This window comes from Galeopterus variegatus, unplaced genomic scaffold (assembly GCF_000696425.1).
Source record: "Galeopterus variegatus unplaced genomic scaffold, G_variegatus-3.0.2 Scaffold6103, whole genome shotgun sequence".
NCBI lineage: Eukaryota > Metazoa > Chordata > Mammalia > Dermoptera > Cynocephalidae > Galeopterus > Galeopterus variegatus.
In genome coordinates, this window is record NW_007732214.1 from 125,920 (window position 1) to 136,158 (window position 10,239).

The following is a 10,239-nucleotide window of genomic DNA, read 5'->3' on the forward strand; positions in this document are numbered from 1 at the left end:
AGCAACAACAATGACAAAAAATACACTTCAGGCTATTTTTCGAAAGTTAAGTAAACCTGTGGCCACGATATCAGAAACAATTCAAAGATGAAAGTTACATTTGATTATTCACATACTAAAATATTGATGAATATATAACCTTTATAAGAAATAATTTATGATCTCATAAGAAGACTTCAGCAGATTACAACTCCCAATATTAACTGTTAATATAGAATTTTCTCTTCAAAAGTGTTTTTATTGAATAAATTTGATAAAACTTTGTTGTTGGTTAGAGCTGAGATTGTGAAGAGAGAGGAAAAAAATATAACTGGGAGCATGTTCTTCAGTCTCAAAAGGAAGACTGGTTTGCAATAAATATAAGAAGCAAAATGTGACAAATTTCCTGACAGAGGTATAAACTAAGCATGGTGAAAGCACAGAACACCTATGTTCATCCCAGCATTGTATCTCGGAAGTAGATAACTTGTATTGATTTTCCAGATGGGACTTTAAACTTTCGACTTTTGAGCTGAAACTCATTAAGAATTTGGGGATGAAATGAATGTATTTGCATGTGAAAAAGCCAAGAGTTTTGGGGGACCAGGAGCAGAATGTAGTGAATTTAATTATGTCCCCCCAAAACTCATTGAAGCTTGAATTGTGCCCAAGTTTTATGTATTAGGAACTTAGCTCCCACTGTGACTGTTTAGAGGGTGGGAAATCCTATTATGGTAATTGGAAGGTGGATCCTTGAAGAGGTCATTGGATTGCAGGATCCTGCAGTAGTGAATGGATTAAAAATGATGGTCAGGGACATGGTTTTGAGGACTTTAAAAGGAGAGGGGAATCTGTCTCTCTCTGTCTGCTCTGTCTGCTTCCACCATCTTGCAATGTGAAACCCTTGGGTCACTGTCACCACCACCAGATGGACTTTTGACTTCCCAGCCTCAGAAACTATAAGCAATAAGTTTTGTTTTCTGTATAAATCACCCAGTTGCAGGTATTTTGTTATAAGCAACAAAAATGGACTAATATAATAGGGAATATATTCACATTCCAAAAGGAAGAAATAGGCCAAAGGAAAGGAGAAACAGGTCCAAAACAAGTCCAAAACTCAGCAGGGCAGGCATTAAATCTCAAAGCTGGTAAATCTTGTAACTTGACTCCATGTTCAACATCCTCTGCATACTGGTGTGGGGGTTGGGTCCCCAAGTCCTCTGGCAGCTCTGCTCCTATGGCTTTCCTGGTCTTAGGTTATGCTTTAGCTCTTGCAGCCTGGCATTGAATGCTGGTAGCTCCACAGGTCTGGGGTCTCCATGGCAGTCCCGATCTCATGGCTCCCTGAGGCATGGCACTGATGGGGTTTCTCTGCTGCAACTCTGACCCCACGTTTCCACTGGGCATTGCTCTAGCAAAAGTCTGCGATGACTCCGCCTCTGTGACAAATCTCTTCCTGGTCCCCCAGACATTTCCAAACATCTTCTGAAATCAAAGTGGAGGCTCCTAAGCCTCCACAACTCTAGCATTCTGAAAGCCTGCAGACCCAAAACCATATGGATGCTTCCAAAGCTTCCAGCTTGTATTTTCCAAAGCTATATGTCCAGTCATACCTGGGGCCAATTTACCCACAGCTGGAACAGCCAAAGCAGTAGGGATGCTGGTGCTGGAAGGAGCTTCTCGAGGTGGTCCTGGCCAGCGAGCCCATGGAGGGTGCCTCAGGCCTGTTCTCCAAGAACGTTTTGTCTCCCTGGGTCTTTGGGCCTGAAATGGAAGGGTTGTCTCTAGAGGCTTCTGCAATGCCTTCAGGGACTTTTTCTCCTTCCCTCGATAATCCCTTTCCTTTGTACTACTCTTAGTACCCTTGAATTTTTCTTCTGAAAATTTTCTCTGCTTCTCTACCACATGGCCACACGGTAAATTTCCAAATCTTTACACTCTGCTTTCCTTTTAAATTCTGGCTTTATGTCATGCCTTTGCTGCCATAACGCAGCATAGGCTGTTGCAAGTAGCCGTGCAGCTTCCTTTAATGCTTTGCTGCTTAGAAATTTCTTCCACCAGATACTCTGGTTCACAACTCCTAAGCTCCAATTTCCAAAAATTCCTAGGGCACGGACATAATGCAGCCAAGTTCCTTGCCAGTTCATAGCAAGGGTGATCTTTTCCGCAGTGTCCAATAAACTCCTTCTTATTTCTATCTGAGACCTCCTTAGATGGTCTTTATAGTCCATATTTCTATCAGCATTCCCCTTGCCACTACTTACCCAGTCTCTAAGGCATTCCAAATTTTCCCTCATCTCTTTGTCTTCTTCTTAGTCCTCCAAACTCCTCCAACCTCTCCTCAAAACCCAGTTCCAAAGCCCTTTCCACATTTTCAAGTATCTGTTATAAGCAACACCCCACTCCTCAGCTCCAGTTTCCTGTATTTGTCTGTTTCGTGTTGCTATAACATTTAGCAGCATTAGTGCTGCTAAAACAAGAGATGTGTGTTTGGGGTGGGAGCATAATATGAGCTAAGGCAGAAAAGACAAATGCAAGCCTCATCTTAAAAGCCTAAAATGTCCAGTTAAGGAAGAGGAGGCCATTAAGTTCTTGGAGCAGAGGAATGAACTACTCAGAAGTGAATTTCAGGAAGAATCCCTGGAGGACAGTGCGAAGGTGAGACCTGATAAATAAGCAAAGAAATGGGATCAGTCAGGAACTATTGACTAGCCTAGAAAGTCACGCTATAGAATAAAAACATGGGGAAGGGCGATTATTATAAGAACAAATCAAAAGGAATTAGAAGTAGGAAGAAGGGTGATGTCAAAGAAAACTGAGGTTTCTATAATCTGTGGACATCAAGTTTATGTTCCCCTTAAGGGAAACCTGGAAAAAAAAAAAGAAAAAGAAACAGTTTTGAAGTAGGGGAGTGAACTAACATTTTGACAGTCACCAGTAATGTGCCAGGTTCTGAGTTTGGTAATTTGTATATATTAAATCATTTAATCCATATGATACCCCTTGAGGAAGACAATATTATTCCCATTTTACAGAAGAGAATGAGGCTCAGAGAGGTCAAACAACTTCCCAGAACTGTAAAACTAACACGTAGCAGACTGGAATCCAATGCTTTCTAATTCCATGGAAAATGTTATGAGTAAAGCTCCAATTTTCAGTGTCTTTCTGCTTATATAAGTAATCCTTGTACCCTCCTAGCCACTCTGCTTCCTGGGGGCAGAAACGATGCGCTAGCTCATTAATGATGCACAACAAATGCTCACAATAAATATTTTAAAATAAAATCCTGCAAGTGTGAATGAATGTGAATTGAAGTAGTACTCTTCTGAGGCATTTTTTAAATAAAAAAGAAAAAAAAGAGTCTGATGTGGTAAACGGTCAACACTCAGCAAAAACAATGACTATCTCAGAAGATTACTACTGTACAAAGAGAAGGCTTTAAGCATTTTTAAGAGGGCATCATTTTGGTTTATTCACACAGTGACATCCCATCTAAATTACAGATACTTGGCCTTGGGTAGTATCAAAGTTAATGGACACAAAATTACAGCTAGATAGGAAAAATACGTCCTATTAGTATAGCCCACCCGGGAATCTACAACAATGATTAACCATCCGTTACCAAACGACTAGAAGAAAGTATATCAAATGTGCACATCACAAAGAAATGATTACATTTNAGTGTCTTTCTGCTTATATAAGTAATCCTTGTACCCTCCTAGCCACTCTGCTTCCTGGGGGCAGAAACGATGCGCTAGCTCATTAATGATGCACAACAAATGCTCACAATAAATATTTTAAAATAAAATCCTGCAAGTGTGAATGAATGTGAATTGAAGTAGTACTCTTCTGAGGCATTTTTTAAATAAAAAAGAAAAAAAAGAGTCTGATGTGGTAAACGGTCAACACTCAGCAAAAACAATGACTATCTCAGAAGATTACTACTGTACAAAGAGAAGGCTTTAAGCATTTTTAAGAGGGCATCATTTTGGTTTATTCACACAGTGACATCCCATCTAAATTACAGATACTTGGCCTTGGGTAGTATCAATTGACTGTTCCAGGCAACTCTCCAAATTGAGTAATTGCTTACTTGGAGCAGCACAATAGCCTTATGTTAATTTAATCATTAGGGATATTGTTTTTGTGAAAGTATGTGGAAAACACATTTCTCTGTAGGATGGACAATTATTTTAACAGAGAAACCTAATGTAATGAGAGAGACACTTTGAGTCCTACCAATCCTTTCCATGTGAGTATGTGTACTCAGAACTGGCCCCATCACACCAGCTTAGCCACAGATTACCCCACCTCGACATGAAGGGACAGCGCAGACCTCTGCACCTCTGCCAGATCATCTCAGATTAAACCTGAGTGAATTGCTAATGTGTGATAAATGCAGCCCACAGGAAAAAGAATAGAAAGAAAGGCTTTCAGGAAATCAATACCTGTTATCTGAACTGAATACACTGTCAATAAAGAGGAAAGGCATGAATGAATGATCTTAAAGATTCTCAGATTGTGAGTCATGCCTGACAATAAATTCAAAGAAGGAGATAAAGATACCATTTCATCCTGTTTTATTTGTATTCTGGAGGAAAATGCAGGAAAAACAGAGAACTAAAGGAAAAGGAAATAGAATTTGGTTTAATATGAAAAGAAGCAAAAGATAAAATTATAATTAATCAAATTAATATTAAGAGTCAACAGTAAAAGGTAAGATCAAAACACATTTAAACTTATGTTGAGTGAAACAAGCAAAGCACAAAGGGATAAATACCACATACGCTCACTCATATGTGGGAGCTGAGAGAGAAAGGAAGGAAGGAAAGAAAGACCACAGTAGTGTGGTGGTCTTACAGAGGGAGGGAACATTCCTAGGGCTACAAAGTGGGGGGGGGGACATGGGAGGGGGAGGGAAGTTGGGGGATAATTGGGTGGGGACAGGTATGCCCCCAGTATGATTCTGGCCCTCACATCATGGGCACAGGGTTGACAATTAGCTTTGTATCTCATGAATATTCACAATAAAAAAAAAAGATTTCAAAGCATAAGTTTACTAAAATCAAATACAATGCTAAACAAACAAATTTAAGGTACATTTTTTAAATAAAAGCAAACTTCATCAGTCAGTCCTTTTCATAACTCTTGGGACACTCTTAGGAACTGTGGTCCCTAATCAACCAACTCAGAAATAAGTCATGAAGAACTCATAAGGAGCCAAACTCCAAGCAAGAGCAGGTTCCTAGAAAACCAGACCTACAATCTAGGATGCCACCCAACGGCCCCAAGCAGGTAACTCGGAAGAAACCTAAGAATTATCCAGAGAACTAGGAAGGAGGGAAAGGTAGGGTATGCTCTCCAATGCCAACTAGTATTCATTGGAGGGAGCAGAAGATGCCTCTCAACATTTAATCCTGATAACAACAATGATGAAATGATGAAGAAAGAAGAAAGACAGGGGGAGAGGAAGAAAAGAGAGCAAACAGCAGTGGTATCACCATGTAGGGGCAGAGAAACCCGACTTGTCCACATGGTGTTATCTTACTCTGGTTAAGGAGAAATGGGAAGAAGTGAAGAGAGAAATAGGTAAGGATTGAAACTAATGTTCTCTAAATCTGAGAACTTTGGGACTGCATATTTTTCCTATTTTCATGTTAAATCTTCATCTTAGCCATTCTCTTTAAGGCTATAGCTCATGGAGAATAACACACTGCAATGCTCTGACGAAACTCTGCTCTACAGCTGAGGTTCCCAGAAGGCAGATATCACATTTAGTAACTTATTCTGCCCAACACTTAGCTCATGTCCACAGAGAGATGTTGAATGCAAGCTCTTATTAAAGAGGAGGAATACGATCAATCATTTTAGAATATCTAAAAAGAACATTTTCTTCCCACTGAGCCTTATAAATTATCCTGAGATTGTTTCTATAAAGACGATGTAATTGGAGGAGATACACAAGGCACATCAATTGCAACTGTAATGTTTTACTGGTTGCAATAAAAAGATCTGAACCAAATGTAATAGAACATTAAGATTTTACAAAGCTCAGTGTTGAGTGTCCTCTATGTTATTATCTTTATTTATTCTTTAAATATTTCATAAGTAAAAAGACTGTAGGAACTTATTCACAATATTTATTAATTGTTTAAAGAATATACATCAAAAAGTATACAATTACCCTTTGACCTAGAAATCTTCTTCTAAGAATTTATCAGAAGAAAAGAAAGAGACACAGAGAAAGAGAGAAATCTTTCAGATGTCATGGCCAAAGATGCAAGTATATCTGCTTATTTATATTAGCAAATAAAAAGGAACCATCTAAATGTCAGTATGAAGGGACTGTGAAATAAATAATTTAATATTCAACCAATATGTTAAAATATTGTGCACATATTAAAAATCATGGATAGGAGAAGAGAAGAAGGGAAAAATCACAGCTTATTACAAGTGGAAAATGAGCTATCAAATAATATGAATGGTGTAATTCCATTTTACTGTAAAAACAAAAATTGAGAAAGAGCTAGAAAGTCAAACAGACTGACGGACATAGACTCTAGGTTTTTAAAAGGTATAACATATACACCCAAAAAAATGAGTAAATGCAAAACCTGGCGAATCTGAGTAAAGTCTATAGTCTAGTTAACTATATCGTGCCAATATCAGTTTTGGTTTTTGTAACACACTATAGTAAAAAAGATATTACCATAAGGGAGGCTGGGTGATGGGTACAAGCAACCTCTCTGTACTATTTTTGCAGCTTCTTTTAAATCTATAATTATTTCAAAATAAAAAAGTTAAAACAAGAAAAGACTGAAGGGAACTATAGCAAATATAACAAGATATTTGGCTTTCCTCGATTTACCTAACCAAAATTTTGAGTAATACTACTTTTATTTTAAAAAAAAGCATAAACCTAAATTTCAGTCAGAATTATTCCTGCATGTAGAAATGCCGGTGAAAAGCATTTCAAACATAAGCCTCAAATCTAGGCCTCGTGTTTATAAAACCTCTCCTGTTTTCATTAAACCACACTACACCTCTCTCCAACTCCGTTTATACCCCTCACCAAAACAACCTTACACACACGCAAACACAAATGTAACATTGACATATCTACAAAGGTAAATCCCACTAGACTAAGATAATTTTTTAATTATGCCTTTTTTCCCCAGCCTTGTTCGAAATATCTGAGGACAATGTTACAAACTACATCTTTGCTACGTCTTTGCCAATCCCACAATTGATTGTTTCATAGATGAAATATTTTTCATTAACACTTCCATAATTTGAAACTTGGATACAGTGTAGCTCACTCAATTATTCAAGAGTTCATCATCTAGCTATTGCTAACCAAGGCCATTACTTCCTTTTATTCTCTTTTGTTACTTGTCTTATCCTTGCCTTCGTGCCTGTTAGCACCTCTAGCAAAAAATGAGAGGCGGTGCAGAGTGATAAAATTAAAATTAGTTGGTTCTTTTATCTATTAAAGGACTCATAATTGGAAGATGGCCACTGTTCACCAAAATAGGAGGTTGTGTTCTCCAGTTATTCACACCTCAATAGTCAAAGGCAATTCAGAATTGACTGTAAAATAAAACAAATTTTATTGCCCGTATTTCCAGAAAATAACAATTAGACAGTCCATATCACTGGTGATTACTCATCTTTTATTGANAAGATATTTGGCTTTCCTCGATTTACCTAACCAAAATTTTGAGTAATACTACTTTTATTTTAAAAAAAAGCATAAACCTAAATTTCAGTCAGAATTATTCCTGCATGTAGAAATGCCGGTGAAAAGCGTTTCAAACATAAGCCTCAAATCTAGGCCTCGTGTTTATAAAACCTCTCCTGTTTTCATTAAACCACACTACACCTCTCTCCAACTCCGTTTATACCCCTCACCAAAACAACCTTACACACACGCAAACACAAATGTAACATTGACATATCTACAAAGGTAAATCCCACTAGACTAAGATAATTTTTTAATTATGCCTTTTTTCCCAAGCCTTGTTTGAAATATCTGAGGACAATGTTACAAACTACATCTTTGCTACGTCTTTGCCAATCCCACAATTGATTGTTTCATAGATGAAATATTTTTCATTGACACTTCCATAATTTGAAACTTGGATACAGTGTAGCTCACTCAATTATTCAAGAGTTCATCCTCTAGCTATTGCTAACCAAGGCCATCACTTCCTTTTATTCTCTTTTGTTACTTGTCTTATCCTTGCCTTCGTGCCTGTTAGCACCTCTAGCAAAAAATGAGAGGCAGTGCAGAGTGATAAAATTAAAATTAGTTGGTTCTTTTATCTATTAAAGGACTCATAATTGGAAGATGGCCACTGTTCACCAAAATAGGAGGCTGTGTTCTCCAGTTATTCACACCTCAATAGTCAAAGGCAATTCAGAATTGACTGTAAAATAAAACAAATTTTATTGCCCATATTTCCAGAAAATAACAATTAGACAGTCCATATCACTGGTGATTACTCATCTTTTATTGACTAGGAAAACGAAGGCTATCTTATTATAAGCAAAAACGCTTTTTTGTTCTCTCTTGATATATGACACTGTTTTTCAAAGTTACATTCTAACTGGATGCTTATCCAGCATCTGGAATAGTGTCTGGTTCATAGAAGATATTTAATAAATGTTTGATAAATGAATGAGATAAAGAAGGAACAAATGAATAAGTTCAACAAAAAACGAATAAGTTTTTTTAAAAAAACCCACCTGTATAAATATAACAGGCTAACAAACATATGTGCGTGTACATGTATTACACAACTGTCTTGTTTTCAAATCTGTAACACTAATATTTGTGAGGATAAAATAGGATTAATTGGACAGGAAATATGATACAAGGAGAAGTAAATACACTCTAAAGTCTAACAAGTCTGGTTTTTCATCCTAGATCTGCCATCTGCATAACAAACGAACATTAGCAAATTACTTAATCTTCCCTAAATTCTTTAAGAACATACACTTTTGAGAACTTAAACAACTATGGTAAAGGGCATTATCGTTGTTGTCATTATTACTGCAATAATACGTTTTGTATCCTGTAACAGTTTAGCACATACTCACAAACACACACACACCCAAGCATATGCCATGCGCATACACACAAGTACATACTTATAGAGTACAATCATCTTTTAGGATTTAAGAGATTTTGATTTAAAAGTAGTACTATTTCCAGCAAACACAGTCTTTAAAATATTACAAATTTAATAAGAAAAAGAAGGGCCGACACTGTGGCTCACTTGGGAGAGTGCGGCGCTGGGAGCGCAGCAGCACTCCGGCCACGGGTTCGGATCCTATGTAGGGATGGCCGGTGTGCTCACTGGCTGAGTGCGGTGCGGGCGACACCAAGCCAAGGGTTGCGATCCCCTTACCGGTCACAAAAAAAAGAAGAAAAAGAAAATCTTCCTTATAAAAAGTACATTGTACTAATTAAAATTTAAAAATCAATCCTTTTATAAATTAAGTAAACCAAGATAAGAGAAAATTTCATCAAATCAGGCCTACTATGCCTGTAGTTACCAATTACACTTCATATAGCTCTCAAAATATTCAAGTAAAATAATGATATGTTTATAGTAGACATATGTAGAAGATCTTGAGGAGCTGGGACTCAACATTTTAAAATAACAATAAAAACAATAAAATGTTTTATATTTTTCTCAACTTCAAGCTTTTAACAGATTAAGACAAGTTTTTACTCTAAATAATATAAATATATATCATAATTTATGATAATATAAATGTGCCCTAAGGATAAATAATGTTTTGTTTTGTGTGTTACCTGATTGCTATCACTTTTTACCTGTGATTTTTATTTGTTTAACATATTTACCAAAAAATGGCAATCTGATAACATTGTATCAAATCTAACTCAAATCTGAAATCCTTGGAATCTGATATGTGCCAAAGAAACAACTTTCATTTCACATTCATTTGGCTCATGGTCTGTACCACATAAGTGAGGTGTTTCCCTGTTTACAGTATTTATGTCTTTGTCCTGATGAACAGGAACCCATGTTGATTGTAAAATACCTTCTACTACAGCATAAAGGTCAATGAGCAAAGGAGGAGAAAGGGGAGCCAACTGCCTCAAAATAAAGCCTAGACCCATGAACACAACAGAACTTCAAACTCTTTGATGTCTTCATAGAGAGGATTCATGGGTCATTTGGAGCTCAGGTTGGATGGATGATTCAGGTGATATCTACCTGCAATTTA